This window comes from Myripristis murdjan, chromosome 6 (assembly GCF_902150065.1).
Source record: "Myripristis murdjan chromosome 6, fMyrMur1.1, whole genome shotgun sequence".
NCBI classification, from domain to species: domain Eukaryota; kingdom Metazoa; phylum Chordata; class Actinopteri; order Holocentriformes; family Holocentridae; genus Myripristis; species Myripristis murdjan.
The window spans coordinates 6,388,046-6,406,708 of NC_043985.1; the positions used below are offsets into that span (position 1 = coordinate 6,388,046).

At 42.7% G+C, this 18,663-nt stretch overlaps 1 protein-coding gene across 2 annotated transcripts in view; it reads left to right on the top strand.

The window, feature by feature from the left end:
* The first annotated feature begins 8,716 nt into the window (after window positions 1-8,716).
* Window positions 8,717-18,663, top strand: part of LOC115361070 (transcriptional enhancer factor TEF-1-like) — a 36,887-nt gene continuing 26,940 nt past the window's right edge. For both annotated transcript variants that reach the window (XM_030054334.1, XM_030054335.1), the window contains exon 1: window positions 8,717-8,958. The gene's annotated coding sequence lies outside the window, so the exon portion shown is untranslated. The remainder of the gene's footprint in view (window positions 8,959-18,663) is intronic.

Here is an 18,663-nt window from a genome sequence, read left to right on the forward strand (position 1 = left end):
GGAAGCAAAGAAGGGACAAAACCAAAATTGGGGTCAGATTGTGTCCAATTTTGCCTGCTCAGAAAGAAGAAGTGAGCCTCCACTACAATTTTCTTCTTCTTTTTTTGTTGCGGTAAATTGGGATGGACTGTTGGAAAAGCTGGGGGAAAGCTCTCTAAATTAAAGCTCACCCCAACATAGACTGAAATAGATAGGAGGACAGTTAGTCAGCGGCTGAAAAGGCTTATTTTTCTCACACATTCCACAATGGCTTGTGGAATGTGTGAGATGGGGAAAGGATTTGGAGAGTGTGTTGATGTATTATTAATTATACTCTGGTATTGCGGTATTATTCTCTTTAGATGGCCACATATGTTGCAAGGACGCTCAAGTTGAAATGTTTATGATTTTTGTAGTTTTGAAGTTGGACCGAATGAATTTTGTTGCGGCATTCAGCTGCAGCCGGCCTTTCCTCATTTTATCTTGTGGAGTCAACCTACAGAGATTGTATAAGTCATTATGTTATCTCCGGGGGTGTGGTGTTTCTAAAATGTTAAGTATTAGCAACATATTTGGAGATGTAATATTCAGGGAGTGTACCCTCAATAGGCCTTTATAATCTTCTAGTCTGTGTGTGTGACAGAGAGGGAGAGAGAAAGAGAAACCAGACGAGAGCTGCAGGAGTGTGCGTCAGCTAAATGCCTGGAGCACAGTTTTACGTTTCTTACGAGTAACCGTATCCGGTGATGATTGCCCATCCAGATGCTCTCATGTCAGTTGCAACAGATCCCCGGGGATCTGAAATTACGTTACGATCATTTCCTCTCTGCTCCCTCGCCCAGGGAACAATTCAGCTGCTCTCGTTATTACCTTGTTACATTATTGTTATTGCATTACTGTTACATTGTCGTTCAGTATGAAGGTCACATGGGGACGAGGAGCTGCATTCCTCTGATTGAAGACACCACAGTAATGGAGCAGTGGATAAGCTCGGGTCCTGTTCACGCTGGGAAATGTTACTTTTCAAAACCTGTAATCTGTTACCACACATATAATTATAATTGCCATCTTTGGTTACATTTGAGGCTTATTACACATAGGCTGAAGGGTACAGCTAGATGTGTAATATGCCGTTTTAGCTCAAGTGTAATAAGGTCATGATAAATTGATGCCTCTTTCTGAGAGACCACTAGCAAGCTGGTGAACACAACTTGTTTCAAATTTGTCGGCTTGTACCAAAGAGAACCATCACATCTGCAGTTTGTTTCCTTCTTATTTTATATACAGTTTGTGTTTAATGAAGAGCAAATGATTATCAGATGTCCACATCCATCTCCTTAGACCCATAAAACCTTGTGATTCATGGTTGTGTCACCAGAGTTCAAATGGTAAAATTCTCATCTTGTCCTAAATCATCATTATATTATGAAATATGTTGGTGCCACATATAGTGTACTTATATCTTATTTAAGAGTCATCTAGGTGCTTTATTTGTTTATTTATTTGGGGTGGGTGATACAAATTACTTTTGTTCAAAGTTACTGAAGTAACAAGTCTTAAGTATAAGTGTATCTTTAGTATTCAGATGGTAAGGGATAGTAAAATCTTATTAATATTGGTTTCCTTACATCATATTGCATCAATATCCATTACCAGACATTCATGTATTTATAACTTAAAGGAGTAATTCACACAAAATGAAAATTTTGTCATCACTCAGCCCTGTGCCACTTGAAATAATTATGTGGCTGCCTTCTCTAAAACAACTGAAATCAACTCAGACTCAGTTTTGAGTTTCAAAATGAGCCACAAATGACTGCAAATTGACTGCATACATCTTCTTCATCACAATCCAAATTTAAATCACATTCTGAGCAGAATAGCCGTATATATTTGCACCTTGCTTTCCATATTCTGCTCAATGAGCACTTGCATGAGTTCTCTGGTAATGTGCAAACTCATGATGAACAATCCTGTGTTGCCACGTTCATGCTGCTACCTTACGCACAAGCAAACAAGACATGAAGGCTTGCATCCTGCTGCAGGATCTGTAAGGAGTAACCGCGTTATCTTTTGCCGTTTTTGAACTTCTAAACGTGGCACCCACTGACTTCAGCTGTTTTGGGGAAGGCCACTATGGAGTTGTGCTAGCTACTGCACCGCCTTGACTGTTGTGTGGCCAAAGACACTTCACCTTTGCTTCAGCCGACAGGGCTGAGCAGATAATGACATTTTTATTTTTGTGTGAACTGTTCCTTCAACGTGGCTGCAAAAAGTATTCTCCCATTGTGTTTGAACCCATAACAATGCAATCTTAGTAATCTAACCATAACCTGTTCTTTGTACCTCATATGTTATTAACCCCTTATTCATCAAAGTTGTGTTGGATTAGGGGTTGACTGTCATTCACAACTGGAGTGCCTCTGAGCAAGACATTGAATCTCTAATGACCGTGACCTCTTTATAGGCAGGGAAAAGAGAATTTAACAACACAGATCAATGAAGTATCACATTATTATGTTATGTGGCTTTTGATAAAAGGTTCAGTCACATATTCCATGAATGTTTTACCAGCTCTAAGTAAAGGTGATATTACAAAGTAGAAGAGATAGCTCAAGTGTATTGATGTTGCATGTTTGTGCACCAACATGTATCCCCTTTGTTGTTGTTTCTATGACATTTGTGACTGGGCCTGCATCTCTTTGCAGCTACCATGTGACAATAATGATGCTTTTACTATTGTGAGAAGGGGAAGAGTGAGCAAGAAAAATAGAGAAACCGACAGGAGGTAATATAGAAATATCAAGTGAGAATGACTTATTGTGTGTGTGTGTGTGTGTGTGTGTGTGTGTGTGTGCTGTCTCTGTTGCTAGTCTGGAGTGTTCTCACAGTGAGAGCTCTTGGGCACAGTAATAAGTGGCAGTAGATACAGTAGCTACAAGGGTTTATTATGTGAATAATATAACTGTGATAATCAAATGTAAGAGGGTTGCATTAATCTATATTGTCAATGCCACTATGAAACACTGAAGTACCCTCAGATTGTACCTGTAAAAAATGTTTCAGCTTCAATAGTGAAGAATTTGAAAGTCACTGTCATGTTCTTGGAAACATCTTGAGATCGTGGCACTGCGTCTTCCTGGAAATGTCTGTGTGAAAGGACTGCGGGCTGAGGTCATGGAGTGAAGTGCATGTTCAACAATTTTCAGCACCGAATACTGTCTCGTTCAAACTACATCAGCGGCAAAGGGACGAATATCTACCAAGAACACATTTCCCACACCGTTCCCACACCTTTCTACACTCAGCCACGATAAACACCAGATTTGGACTTCAGCATCCACACATCGCAACAGGATTCATCAGACCAGGCGACTATTTTTCTACTCTTCAGTGCAATTTGCAATTTGGAGTGGACCTTTGATGGTCTTCTCCTGTTCTAGCTTAAACTTTCAACAAGGTCCAACAAGGTGTACATTCTTAGATGCCCTGTTGAATGCCTGACCTGAGTTTGGACCTGATCCTCTCATCAAAATGTTTTTTTTTTTTTTTTTGCCGAAACAACTGCCACTGATGGATGTTTTTTTTTTTGTTTGTTTTGGTAAATTTCAGCCACTAGCGCGTAGATAATCCTGGATGATCCGCCAGTTTGTGTGATACTGGAAACTGAACATCTTGTCAGTTCTTGCAGAGGACAGTCATTTAAACTGTCTGAAGGATATGCTAACGTAACATTCAGTGAATTGCAGTGCCTATTTCAGACTTCATCCATGGTCACATATCTCACTCATAATGGCATCAAAGTAAAACCGATCAGATCAGCACTCCCTGCTATGGCTGCTCCGACAAAAATGAAGGCCACTGTGACCCCTTTTGACCCGGTCATTCATCCTCTCTCTCTCTCTCTCTCTGATAAGCTTGATCAATGCTGATCATGGAAATTCTGCTCTTACATTCAATCCTGGAACTGCTATCTTCCACGTCTGCATGGCTGTCTCTTTCCCCACGTCAAATAAATGTCAAAAGTACAAAAGAAGGCCGGTCTGCTCTCTTTCCTTTAAAAGGGAGCATTTAAAAACACAAGGAGAGGCAGCCAAGAGTACCTGAAGCCCCATGTTTCACTGGTGCACTCCATCTGCTGCTTCATTTTTTTTTTTTTTAAATTGCGGCGCATACCAGGGAATTTCCACCATGAAGGAACTGTGTGCAATTAAACAGATAACAAACTAAATATATTCAAGAGAGACAAATGCCATTAAAGGTTATTATTTGCCCATTTGCCTTACTCAGCAGTTAATTAATGTATGCCTGCTATACAAATTCAAATCTAACATGTCCATCAGCCTCCTATCAATAGTCTGAATTATGTGTGATGTCAGTGTCACTGGCCAGTAGTCACTTATGAATCCCACGTTAGGCACAGGGACAGTAGTCATTTTACCTGATTGTACAGATAGAATGACTAATCACCTCAGTTGGACACTCAATGTTATGTGAGTTCACGAATAGTCCACCTCTGCCTCTGTCTTGCTTTGCCTTTGTGCACAAGTACAACTAGCCTCTAGAATTATTATCCTACAAACAGAAAAACATCAGGGTCGAAACTGCCTTGATTCATATATATTGGAGATATGATATTTAGACTAACTTTCTATTAAGAAAGCTGAAGTTTTCAAGGGAATGGAATGTGGAACTGCAAATGGAAATGGAGCTGTGCAAGGAGGAAAAAGTCAGTGGACAATTGTATCTGTGCCGAGGAATGATTAACAGTATATTAAAGAAAAACTGCCTTAAAGTAAAGAACATATTCATTGAAGCTACCCAAGAGTTTCAGACTGCTGTGCCATTGTTGAGGATAGTCAGGCAATTTACCAAGCTACAACCAGTCCAATAACCAAGTAAGTAAACCAATAAACAAACAAATAAGAGCTTTTTTTCAGGAATTATTGGAGTTATACAGTAAGCCTGGCCTCACTGAAAAGTAAACACACACTCACAAATACACGCATAGTTTCCTGAAGGTTAAACCTATACAGGCTCTCCAGAATATGACAAGTAAATACATGGAAGGATGGAGGTGAGTAAGAGTCCTCAACCTCAAGATTCCAGTGAAGTACAAAAATACACCGCAATTGCCATCGTGTTGCAATAACTGAATTCCTGTGCTTGATGCTTTTATGTTCTGGGTTCATTTCGTGCAAGATGATAAATTCCATTTGGTCAAAGTTTAATTAATTTGCTGAGTATTACTTTAACTCCCCTATCTCTCTCTCTCTCTCTCTCTCAATCAATTTCAAATCTATTCAGTTCAGTTCAATGTGCCTTGCTGCCATGAAAGCTGAAGGCAATAGTACTTAGGTGTCGAGACAAATATTCAGCCTTCTTATGTTAAGTCCCTTTTTTCACGTCACGTAATTTTGCCACCCCAATGATTCACAAATGGTGACGGCTCCACACATTGATAATCAGGGCCGTGAAAATTGCAAACAGTACACGGGACAAGTTGTATCCTTGATACAAGTTGAAATACTCAAATGATTTTGACTTGATGCCACGAAAGCGAACACAGCTCTTTCTCCATGTTTATATATGGACCAATTCGTACACATCAGGGTACGCATACTCCCATGAACTCGCATAAATTTTCTAGCTACCCCAGTGACCTCTGGGTGAAATGGAAAAGTCTGTCACTTGTGGAGTTTCACCAAGTGCTCCTTCCACCTTCTGACGGTCTCCAGGTGCAGGTCAGTATTTGCCCTGCTGAGAACAGCCGGGCCAATCTCCTACCTTCCCCCCCTGGAACCGCTACATAGTTTTTCCGAAACTTTTTGAGATCACCAGTCACGGTACACTTTTATTTTAAACATTTGGCCACTGCTGTGATCTAGAGCAACATATGGTGATTTAAAATAGGGGGTTCAGTGTCTTGTTCAACACGTTATTACCAGTTTCACACCACTTTTGTTTTGGTTTAACCTGGGGCTACCCGCTAAGAAAAGAATCTGACACAGTGTAATAGTAGCAAAAGTCCCAGACTGCATATTTCACCTCTAGATTAACATGTCACAATTTTCCAATCCAAATGAAACACATTTTCCTCCATATTTTGCCACAACAGCCCCTTTTCCAATCCAAAAGATGGTGAGTTAATGGTAAGTTATCATATTACATTCTCAACTGACCTTTATTTGTATCATACCTGTCATACCAACAGATTAAAGTGTTTTACAAATCAGGATTTAAAAAAAAAAAAAAAAAAAAAAACAGATGGAAAATAAGAACAATCAACAACATAAGAAATGTTGCTTGCCATAAGACTGAAGTCTAACCACCTCCCTGTCCTATCATCCCATTTGTCAAAACTGTGGCGCTTCATCAAAGTCTTTGACTCGCCGTCTCAGTTTGTGTGCGACTGAGAGAGCCTGAGCTGAATCTGGTCAAAATCGTGCAGAGTGCACGCTCCTATTGTTCAAATTGCTCTCCACAGACCACAAGAGGGCTCTTGCTGACATTTTGCATTGACACTGACACACTATACTTCATAATGCCCCTTTATTCTCCCCTGTCATTTAAGCCCAAGGCCGGAGCTACATATTAAATGATGTATGGATTGTAATAAGTAGACAGATTAGAAGGTTCCAGTTGAAGCTTGGCCACCCAAACTGGGACATGTCAGACAAATTTATCCCTCCAGGCACCATGATGACAGACCAACGAGAAAACAAATACCTACTTGTTGCATTTCAAATTATGAATGTCCAATTGCATTTTTGCCCTTATATTGCAGCCCTTGGTACTCTGTGTAAGAGGGTTTGGGCAGCTGTGAAACAGACACACACAGCACAGATAAATCAACAGGAAACCAGGTGAGGTCAGACTTGAGGTCAGACCCATCTAACCACTGACCTTCAGGTCACAGAGCAGAATGTTTCACTTGCCTGCTCTTTCTCTTTGCTTGTGTGTCAATGAGTTCATGGATGAGAGACACATGCACAAATGCCCCCACAAAAGACCAATAGAAAACATTCTGCACAATCCATACATGATGCGTATGAATATGTGCATGTTTGTGTGTAAGAATCTCTCTTGTACACATGTACACTGCCATGTGGAATGTGAGTGCGGTGGATGGCCTGGCTGCGGTGTCAGGTTACAGTAGGGTGGTTTAAGTTGTGACCCTGGAATATCTGTGTTTGTTTTATGTCACTGCCCCTCCCTCTGGGGGATGACAGTCCAGCAGTGCCTGAGGGGGTGAAACCTGAGATGGGTAGAGCTTAGCGGTAAACAACAACTCCTTTATGAGGCTGGGCCGCCGCCTGCTGCATTCAAAGGCTTCAGAGAAAGACAATGATTTTCTGGTTAGGGCAGTGGTTCCCAATGTGGGGTCCAGGCACACCCCAGGGGTCCTTCAGGGTGTTCCAAGACATTCTTAATTTCACTGTTTGTATATCTGAAATTAGGACGGTGAGAGAATAATAGAGGAAAGTGCATTTTAGTTAGAGGCCTGTATCTCTCCATTGTGGTCTCCCTGCTCTCAGTTGTCCAGGTTTTCATCATGCCATAACCAAAAACAACATATTAGCAAACATTCATTTTCAATTTGGACATGGTTTAGTTTCATTATTAGCTGGGAGATGTCTTCACAGCACTATGGTGGCACTTTCATGTACTATCAACTGACAGCCAATGGGTGGTCGCAGATGGAGCCATTTGTAATTCTACCAATATGTTTTTTTTTTTTTTTTTTTTTTTTTTTTTTTTAGGCCAGTATGATTTATTTTTTCAACTGTAGTAGCTAATATTTTGTGATACTATTCAGTATCTATAAATGTAAAAATTACTATGCAAAATAAATAAAGCAGAAAACTATTACCATCAACTGTTTTTGATGCAATGTTTGAAATCAATAAAGAGTATTGCAACTACAAAAGGCAGGATAATGTCAAACTATTAAAATCGTAAAAAGGTAATAAAAAAATACTTTCATATTAGAGCGAAGACATGGACACATGGGTGTGAGACAAAATTTTTAAAAAGGCAAATGTCCATAGTAATACACTCCCTGAAAATGCTCACCCAAATTATACCTTCACTTTTGAGGAAAGAAATATGAAAACCTACCTATGTGTACTCATGGTGCCATGTCAAAAACATATACTATATACATGTTACATGCAAAAAGCCCCAGCAGAAAAAAAGCTGGCCCAGCCGCTCTAATCCGTGTCATATGTTCACTGTAAAGTAAGGCAAGTGTAGGCGCATTTGCATAATTTAGTTGTTCTGGGAAGAATTCATCGCTACAAACCCAGTATTCAGTCCCCTGCTCATTTCCTCAGACTGCCCACCTTTATGACCACTTTCTTTTTTCATTTACGGTACACTAACGGGGCTTTTACACTCCTGTTTGGGCTGAAATTTGTCATATGTTTTATTCGAAGAGGCATGAAGGGTCTTAAAAGTCTCGGTTTTAACTTTGCAGAGAGGAGTGGTCACCGATATCTTATCTGATTCTTGTTCGAGTCATGCGTGCCTGACTACGCAGACTGTGTTTGCCTCTACCCTTTTTCTCCTTCCTCTGAATGGAGTTAGGACCCACTACTCTTTTCTTTTGTTGTTGAACGCAGCCCATACAGTCCGGCCCCTTCCCCTTCCCCCTCTCCCTCTCTCTTTTCTTTTTTTTTTCTCCACCCATCCTCCCATCTTTCACTCCATTTCATCCATCCAGGGTGACGCCAGCCTCTCTCACCCCGCCCCGTTCAACTCAATCCACTGCGTTCATTTCATTCCTGCTCCCATTCCGCGCATATTTCGCATCCTTGGAGAGACGCTGCGCATTTTACGCACTCAGCGCGCCCGATCCTTCATCAAACCACAACCTACAGGAGACACGGGAGTTGGCGGAGATCTTCCCGGTGCTGTAACGACTCCAATTCTTGGAAAAGTGTGGGAATTAATCCGCAAAGAGGCGTTTGAATCGAGGTAAGTTTCCCAAGGAGGAGCCCCCCCCCTCAGCCTGTAGCCTGTGTACTGCGCGTCTGAGCCTCCGGACGTTTCGTTTGTTTTCAAAGCCATGAAGTGGGCACTAAGACTGAAATTACACCTTTTTTGACAACGTCTGGAACAATATTGACACATACAACCCCATCCCAGGTGTCAAACAAGTCAAACAAGCTTATTAGTGGATTGGCTTGTGAGCTTCAGAGCGAGGATGTCGCGTTCACTACAGTTTTATCCCCGCTTCTCCCGAAACCAAAAAAAAAGAGCCCAAAACATAATCGACCTTGTTTGGTAACACTCTCCCCCTTCTATCGGACGTTTACCACGATTCATTTCATGGTCAGCGTTAAGTTGAAGAAGTGGCCGGTGTTTAGTGTGGAAAAGATGAAAACATTTCGCTGCAGTGTTGGAGGCAGCTTAACAAAGCTGGGAGTGAATGGGGGACTTGTTGCATCGGCGGGGTTTTCGCTCTCCTATAGGCTACAGGCCCCAGTCAGTGGAGCAGGCCTGGGGGACGTATGTGCTCCAAGTAAACATGAAGCCAGTGGGAGTAGCAGATTGTAGGTTTGCTCTGATGGCGATCACACTGCATTTATAACGCGGCGGCGCATTTGTTGACGCATTAAATATTACAGTAAGGGAAAACAATGCCCTTAATATCCCCCATGATGAGGGCTGTAGTGGATTGTAGCCCCATTTAAACTCAGTTTATGCGCCTTCTCATGTGTGGAGTAACAGTTTCCCACCTATTGAAGGCTGACGTAAAACTTAATTAGCTAAATTCATAGTGTCCTGTAAGTATCACACTGATGTAGGCCACATAAGGTCTTTTAAGGGCGGGGAGTATGTGTGTGTGTGTGTGTGTGTGTGTGTGTGTGTGTAAGTGAATGTTGGGAGGGAGAGGGGGGCATATTTTTTAGCTTAAAATTTTTGCTTTTTTTTTTATAGAGTTAGTTTCCCTCATGAGTTTACCCTCATTTATATTTACCACTCCATGGCTGAATATGATTTTATTATATTTCAACTTGTGTGTGTAGTGCTCACTCCTGCATTTATAGTGGCCTTACTGTTTTTTTTTTGTTTTTTTTTTTCATCATTTTGTATCCTTATAGTGTCTATGGAATATAAATTATAGGATTGCTCTGGTTCTTAAGCAAGGGAACTGTGGCCATGTAGGGAAAACCACAATGCAATTACTGGGGGGGGGAAATCATAGCCTATAGGTAGAGCAGTATGCCAAATGCATTACACCCTGCAAATCTAATTAATCAGTTGAGACCTTGATGTGGATTTTAGGTTTTTGCTAAACAGACAGAAGGCACATTTAAAATTGTTTTTTTGTTAAGCGAATGAGCATTTTGGCTTGTTTGTTTTTCTTTGAATGGTTTTTGTAGCCTTACAAAATAGACGCTGTCCCTAAATGGAATTGTGCTTAACGGGCATGGGATGTAGGCAAATGTGTTTTTATTTTCCTTATTTTGCCATAATACTTTGTATGCCTGTTGGGAAAATGATTCCAGTGATATGTTGTTTCATACTAATGTTCAGCTGTATTTCTGCCTTGCTGAATCCACAGTTGTACAAAACCAGTGACACTCAGTGTAGGAGGAAGACATTTATATGATATTTAACTGTTTTCAAAATATCACTAAAGGCTTGATCGAGCCAAACACACGTCATACAGAAAATGATATTATGTGCGGCTTTTCATGTGTGTGTATATTTGTATTTGGTGTGTTGAGTAAGTTTTTCTTCTGGTGTTTTGGTACCTTGTATTGACTGATCAAACTGCAATATGATAAATGATAAATGAAGCCCAGTGATGCTCTGCACCATCCTAAAATTTCTATCATGCTGTCGAAAGTCCTGAGAGGCAACTCGGGTTCCATTAAAACGCCTTTTTGAAGCTCAGCCTTTTTTTTTTTTTTTGCCTCGTTCTGTCAGTGGATCACATTAAGACACAAAATTGGATCGGCTTCACTTTTTTTTTTTTTCACTTTTTGTATGAGTGTTACTTTAGATTTGGGGAAGGGGGGGCCTTTCTTTCTATTCTCCTCTTTTTCTCCCCCTCACTCTCTCCATCTCTCAAAGTGTTTAGCAGGATAAATCAAGCACCCCTTAAACTGTAAAAGAGGAAGAACAGCATTGTGTGTGTGTGTGTGTGTGTGTGTGTGTGTGTGAATGAGAGCGCCTGCGGGTGTGACTGTTTGAGGTGGGAGACCTCGTTGTCTTTGCTGTGTCTCGGCCTGCGAGCACACAAAGCTTTGTCAGTCACCCTGGGCAAACAGCCTCCACTTTCCTCCCCTCTTCCCCTCCTGCCTCTCCCTCTCTCCAGTCCGTTGACATCTGTTTTGAGTGCTCCATGCACCTGTAGAGACTGAGGAAGTGTGTGTGTGTGTGTGTGTGTGTGTGTAAGAGAGAGAGTTAGGGAGGGAGGGAGGGAGGGAGGGAGCGGGAAAGAGGGATGGGAAGGAGGAGGAGGAGGAAGATGAAGGGAGGTGCAGAATGCAAATCCAGGCGTTTGTTCTGGGTCTAAGCAACGCAGACTGACTGACTAACGACCATTTGGTGTGTGTGTGTGTGTGTGTGTGTGTGTGTGTGTGTTTGCCTGCCTCTTGCTGTCCAGGGCAGGCAGGCCTATTGTTGCAGCAGCAACAGGCGTCGGTGGATGAGGACGCACCATATGGCTCGTGTGTGCTTTAGTCACAACCACTGTGTGTTTGTGTGTGTGTGTGTGTGTGTGTGTGCATGCTTGTGTAGTGCACCAATGCTGTTGCAATATGGTGGAGTTGCGAGCGGCTGGCTGCTCACTCTCTTCCTCCTTGTTGTCTCATCTGTTGTCTCGTTTCTAGACAGGAGGACAAAATCCGGCACACAGATTTTTCGGAGGCAGGATTAGGAGGAGTAATCTTCCAGGCCGCACGCACAGATGCAGGCCCACTTTGTACCTGTTTTCATTTCGGGAGAAAATAAATCTGCTCGAGCGCCATTCAAACAAATTGTTTAACGTGTTGATGAATCAACAGGTGATGGACTGAATTGCGGGTTGCTGCTGCCAGGCGAAGAGTTTGTGTTTTGTGTGTGTGTGTGTGTGGATAGGGGTGTTGCTGGCTCACTCAAGTGCAAAAGGGATTTCTCAGTCTGCCTCTCACTTGTGTTTGACAGGCAAGTCCCACTGACATCTAGTATCAAATGAATGGCTCTAGTGTCCTTAAAGTCCTTTCTCCTATCCCTGAGCAAGAGTCCATCTTTCTGTTTATTACATATCTTTACACTTAGAAAAAAAGAAAGAAACCGCTAACACACAACACATAATAAAACCCCCTCAATTTTTAAATTTGAATGTTTGGATGCAACCGCCGCCTTATAGCGTTCTGCTTCTCTGGCTAACAAAGTCGTCACGATCCATAAACCACAGAAGTGATAATTGGCTGTGGAAGGCAAACGTTTCCCCCGCGACTGTTTTCCAGCAGAGAGGCCGTATCATTTTGTATCATTTCATGTCATCAAAACACAGCAGTGCTGCTGCTTTTAGGAAAACGAATGTGGACGACTTCATTATGGTGATGGAAGACCGGCGTGTAGGAAGTTGGACGTCTCTGAAAGTTCATCTTTATAACGTAGAGGAATGGATGGAAACCAAAGGCTGGAGAAAAGGGAGGAGAAAAAAAAAAACTGCTTACTACATTTAGTGCATTTTACGCTGAACGTGCAAAATCACCGGGGTCCTTTTTAAAGCCTGAATGTTCAGCCGACTTGAGGGTGGAAGGTGAAGTAGCCGTGTGTAAAAACAAAAAAAAAAAAAAGAAGAGAGTTAGCTCGCATGTCATGAAATTTAGGGAGTGGAGTCGGTTTATTGGAGCAACAATGCTGTGTGTGTGTGTGTGTGTGTTGGGGGGGCGGGTACACTCAGGGTAGGGAGGGAGGGTGGGTTTAGAGCGGGAGGGGGTACAGGCTTTGTTTAGGGAACGGGGGAACAATAGCCATCCTCCTGTGTTTGTGTGTGTGTGTGTGTGTGTGTGTGTCGGGGGGGGTTACTGGCTACATGAGGCTTATGCTGGCCTGCCTGCCCCCCCCCCGTCTTTCAGTGGCTTTGCCTGTCTGTCTCTCCCTCCGTCATTCGAGGGGGTCTCACTGTAAGGCAGACACGCAGACGGACTAATGAGAGCGACCCGAGCCTCCATGGGAAGTTCAAATCAACCTTCGATTTCCTGGCCCCAGCAGGAAGTGAGCAGGAAGCCCAGATTTCAACTACTTCTTGCTTACTTCCTCCGTATATGATAAACACGCCGGCTGAGGGGCACAGCGGCATGAAAAAAAAAAAAAAAAAAAAAAAAAAAAAAACAAGTCTTGTATGTCAGAGTTAGGTAGTTCTTCCACTGTGGAAACATGTTTTCCTGCTGTTGAGTCGTCAGTGATTACTCATAGCTCTTTTCTTTTATTCCCAGCATTGAGCAAAGTAGTTCCCTGGTAATCTGCCTCCAACCAAGTCAAGAACAAAAAATGGCTGTGTTGGACACAGATCAGTGTGTTGGGTTTTCCCTGAAAAGTCTTAAAATTCCTTAAATTCAGTTGTATAAGTGTTAGGCCTTAAAAGTCATTAAATATCCTCAAAATAGAATGATATGAGGCTAATTAATTTTCATATACATTTGATCTAATTTGATTTGTCCCTTGTTTAAATTCTTTTTTTTTTTTTTTTTTTTTGTGAAAATAAGACTGTAAACCTGCCACTTGAACTAATTTCTACTTACCTGCTGGGAAAATGCCTGTTGCAGATTCAGCCAGTGCACTTTATTCTGACGTCCTGCCCACCTGGAGAGAAAGCTTCTCACAGGCCTATGGATGACGAGGGCCCCCACCTCAAACACACACACACACACACACACACTCACACACACAGACACACATGTGCTCGATTCATCCTGCCAACACTTTGACAGAGAGAGGGAGAGCAGGAAGAGAGGAGCATGCAAAGTACTGTACTTAGTCATCCCAGGTTCTGTTGAAAACGCCTAAAGGAGACTGTTAGAATCATGTAACTAATAATAACTGATCGTGTTCCTACTGAAAGCTTTTCTACAGGCGACCAGATTTGTGGCACCAACCTTTTATGTTCACTTGCAGTGCTCATTGGAACGAGCAAGATGATTAGTCCGGGAAAATAAGTCTTAAACGCTGTTAAAATTTCAATCGAGAAGGTCTTTTAAAAGCATTACATTTAACTCTCTGATGATGCGCTGCAAATAAATAAGAGCTTTTGATGGCATTTTATGGCAATGAGGGTAATGACAATGATTTGCCTTTTAAATGGTCGATGTAAGTGTCAGCAGTAGAAAATACTAAAATGATAGGAAGTGGCAAAGTGAAAACAAAACAAAACAATAAGTAGCAATTGAGATTCATTCTCTGAGCACACTCCACTCTGCAGTTCAAGTCACATCTGGTATTTTGGTATTTTGGTGTGTTGCGTTGTTGCCGCCCGGGCCCGCCGTAATCGCACACGTCGCGCATTAAAACGATCCCTCTTGTAGACATGCAGCACCTAAAAAAAGGAAACTGCCCTCTGTCTCCTTGCTTGCACCGTTTAAATAAAGGTTCCTGAAATGTACAGCCTCTGATTATCAGCGTCCTGCTGCTGCAAGGCACAGATGCGGCGCGGCGCTCCGTGTCATTTAAACGGCTTCGCTCGGCGATTGAGCTTTGATAGCGAGGCACAATGGCTTTCGGGATAGACGGGATGGGAAATGACGAGACTCAGCTGATAACCCCGGTTTGTATCCTTAAATAACCCGCTCGACGGCGTGTTTATGGGTTAACGCTGTGCTCCAAACCTCCCTAACCTGAATAAAGCAATGCCCAAGTTTTTAATGGGCCGCAGATGGAAAATGCAGTTGAGGGGCTAATCCAGTTTGTCAGTGTGTTTTGTTGAGCGGAGACGACAACAGAGCCTCTGTTAGCCCGCGGAGGCTGTAATTACAGGGAACAGACGGCTGGATCGAGTTCACTGTACTCGCTTCACATGCATACATCCATACAGCGCTCCCGTGCGAGGTGTCAAAGAGGGTCCATACATGCACACACACACACACACACGCTCTCACACACTTTGTTTCTCAGCACAGCGCTCCAGAGTTCACACTTATTAAACCGTGTTGCTATTGCCTTAACCTCCCCAGGCCTCTTGTTATGCTGGTGGAGGATATTGTCTTGTGTGGGTGTGTGTGTGTGTGAGAGAGAGAGAGAGAGAGAGAGAGTGAGAGAGACTGTGACTCCCCCCCCAGTCCCCAAGGGAGAGGCTAGATAACAGCTCGGTCTGACTCAGCAAAACATGGCTACCAAGTGGAAGAATGGGATGGACAGAGACAGAGGGAAGGGGACTGCTGGGAAAACCTTTTCTCCATCACATATCCAGGCGGAAGTGAGCACTTCACTGTATCAGTGTGCAATCTGTGACCAATTACTGTGTGTGTGTGTGTGTGTGTGTGTGTGTGTGAGTCTGTGTGTATGTGTGTGTGTGCGCATAAATGGTAATGCTTTTGTGAGAAGAGATGGTGAAATAATGAGGAGAGCACGCTGTGAATCACAGCCTCTTCACAACTCATAAAGGAAGTCTCTCTCTTGCTCTTTCTCTCTCGATCTTGAGTGTGTGTGTGTTGTGTGTGTGCGTGTGTGTGTGTGCGTTAGCGCCGAAAAAGACTAAAAGAACCTTTGCCGGTCTTTCATCGTCGCAGCTTCTTTCATGTGGCCGAATGAATGCGTTTCTTTGTTTTTAAGCATCAAATCAGGTCAGAACTAATCAAGTCAATTTCATAAAGGTATTTTCTTCCGTGTTAGAGCGAGATGAACAAATCGTTAATGGATTAATTGAAACCGAGGCCGTCTGGAAACGAAAGAACGAGCGCGGTGGTGTGTGTCATTGCCAGGAGAAATCCACCATGTCCAGAAACTGTTTGAAGTCTTTATTAGAAATGGATAGATATAGTGAGTCTGAATCTTATTGATGCACTGTGCTACACTTCAGGAAGTATCTTTATGAATTCATGGTTCGTAAAATTTTTAACCTAATTAATAAATGGGGAAAAACAACCAAATTTCCAATATCACCCCTCTACCATCTCAGATATTATTGATATAATAGTTCACCATGTTGACACTCAGACATCACTTTCACGGTGGGAAGCTCTAGTGAGGGTCATAGCGCTGTGTTCCAAAATGTGCTTTTCACAAACGTCACATGTCTGATAAAATACAGTATATGGACAAAAGTATCAGATAACCTCCACATCACACCTGCAGCTTTTCTGACCTGTCATTCTAAATCCACAGGCATTAATATGGAGTTGGTCCCTCTTTGCAGCTAGAACAGCTTCCACTCTTCTGGAAAGACTTTCTACCAGATTTTTTTTGGAGTGTGTCTCTGGGAATTTCTGCCCGTTCATCCAGAAGATCATTTGTGAGGTCAGACACTGATGTTGGATCAGAGGGCCCGGCTCACAATCTCTGTTTTAGTTCATCCCAAATGTGTTGGATGGGGTTGAGGTCAGGGCTCTGTGCGGGCCAGTCAAGTTCTTCCACAACAAACTCAGCCAGCCATGCCTTTATGAAGCTTTATGGGCTTGCATTCGGCTGCTCAGCACTCGGCGACCCCGCTCTGTAACTTTACATGATCTGCCACTTTGCAATAATCCCACTTGCAGCTGATCGTGGAACATCTAGGAGGGAAGAAACTTCACAAAGTGACCACGCTCAAACTCAGTGAGCTCTTTAGAACGAGCCGTTCTTTCACAAATGTTTGCAAAGGCAGACTGCATGGCTAGCTGCTCGATTTTGTACACCTGTGGCAACGGGACCGAATCAAACACCTGAATTCACTGATGAAGAGGCGTGTCCCAATACTTTTTGTCCACAGAGTGTATCATTTCAATGGTGCCCCATAAAAAATGGAGAACATTAGGCCATATCTCAAGGTAGAACAGCACATTTGGTTCGACAACAGCTAACGTTAGCACTCAGCCATGTCCTAGCTACCATATAAAAGCGTTCCAACAGTTGGAAAGGTGTCATTTAACGTCCGCTAAAGCTAACGTTAGCGCCCCTAAAAATGCCGGCTAAAAAGTGTGTTTTTAACGTTAGCTAACGTCCGCTAAAGCTAACGTTAGCGCCCCTAAAAATGCCGGCTAAAAAGTGTGTTTTTAACGTTAGCTAGCAATTAGCATTAGCTTGGTAGTGTTGGCCGTGTTGCTAGGGACGCCTGCTTTCTGTTGACATCACATCGCGCCGTGAGTAAACCCAGGAGTTTTTCGGGGCCGCTCAGAGTCCCTACCCCGAGGCAGGGCTGTTTTTTAGCCCCTGTAAAGGTTCCTGAACTCTCTCTTTCGGGGTAGTTCCGGCGGTGGAGACACGCGACAACGGCTACGGCCCCGTAAAATTACCCCGAAGTTCCGGCGGTGGAAATGGGCCTTAACACTTTATTAATGGTAGCTATCGCAAGTCTCACAAGTCTTTTATTATAAACATTTACAAATTTTTAATTGATTTTTATCCACTGGATCAGTAAAGATATTGGTATCACATTGAACTAGATGGCCAAAAGAATCTATTGGTACCGAGCACGCCATGCTAGGTTGTTGCCAGAGTGTAATGGCCGCTGTGTGAATAAGGTGAATAGGGACTCATAAAAAGCTTCTAACAATTTTTTTTTTCACTGCATAGAAACTGGTCAGATATCCTTGAACAGTTTAGATGGAGCATCCTTTCCCGACCTTCCCCCTTAAAGTGTGTTCATCCACACTTTGCCTGGAGGTATCAGAAAATAGCAGAAAATTGGCTGCTTTTTTTTTTTTTTTTTTTTTTTCTTTTTAATAATAACATTGCACATTTGCGGAGAAAAGGGTATTGGCAGTTTGCACACCTGCCCTGATGGACCGTGTCTGCATTTGGTCTAAAATATCATGCGATCGGTGTGTTGCCTCGTGGAGAAGTGTCCCCTTAGTCATTCATTCATGTGGAGCTTGCAAAGCATAAATCATAAAGATCATAAACATAAAGATTCTCCACATGTTCTGCCAAGATCATCCTTTTGGGGGGGAAGAAAAAGGATCAAGCGTTTTCAGACACTATAAAATAACTCAAGTTAAAATCAATAGTGAAGAAATCCATTTTTGTGTGTGACACGGGGGCCCCCACGTTGACTTCCTCATGGAGTCCAGGGACAGACGGCACATCGGCCCCGGCTGAAACGCTGTACTTGAGGAGACTCTGAATACCTGAATAACATGAGGGGTCCTTGGTTGATCTTGCCTTGCAAATGATGCGTCCACTTTTGAGGCTGTTAAAGTGGCAGGATAAATGAAGCGCCCCTGAATGTCTACAAGTACCATGAGCTTTATTCAAATTTGTAGTCGGCACAGCGTATGACGGGCAGAATGGATCCGGGAGGGGAGGGGACATCAGTCGCACAGTAATTCTATTTGGGCCATAAGGGAGCATTGTAAACATGGCAAAACATTGTAAAGTGGAACAATGTTTGCTTTGAGGATTATGAGAAAATCCTCTTGTATAAAACCTGCTGTGTGTGTGTGTGTGTGTGTGTGTGTGTGTATACATGCGCGTGCATGCTGGAAGCAGTTGAAACAGATGCCGTAGAGTGATCCAATAGAAGAATGACTGAAAGGAGCCGACTAG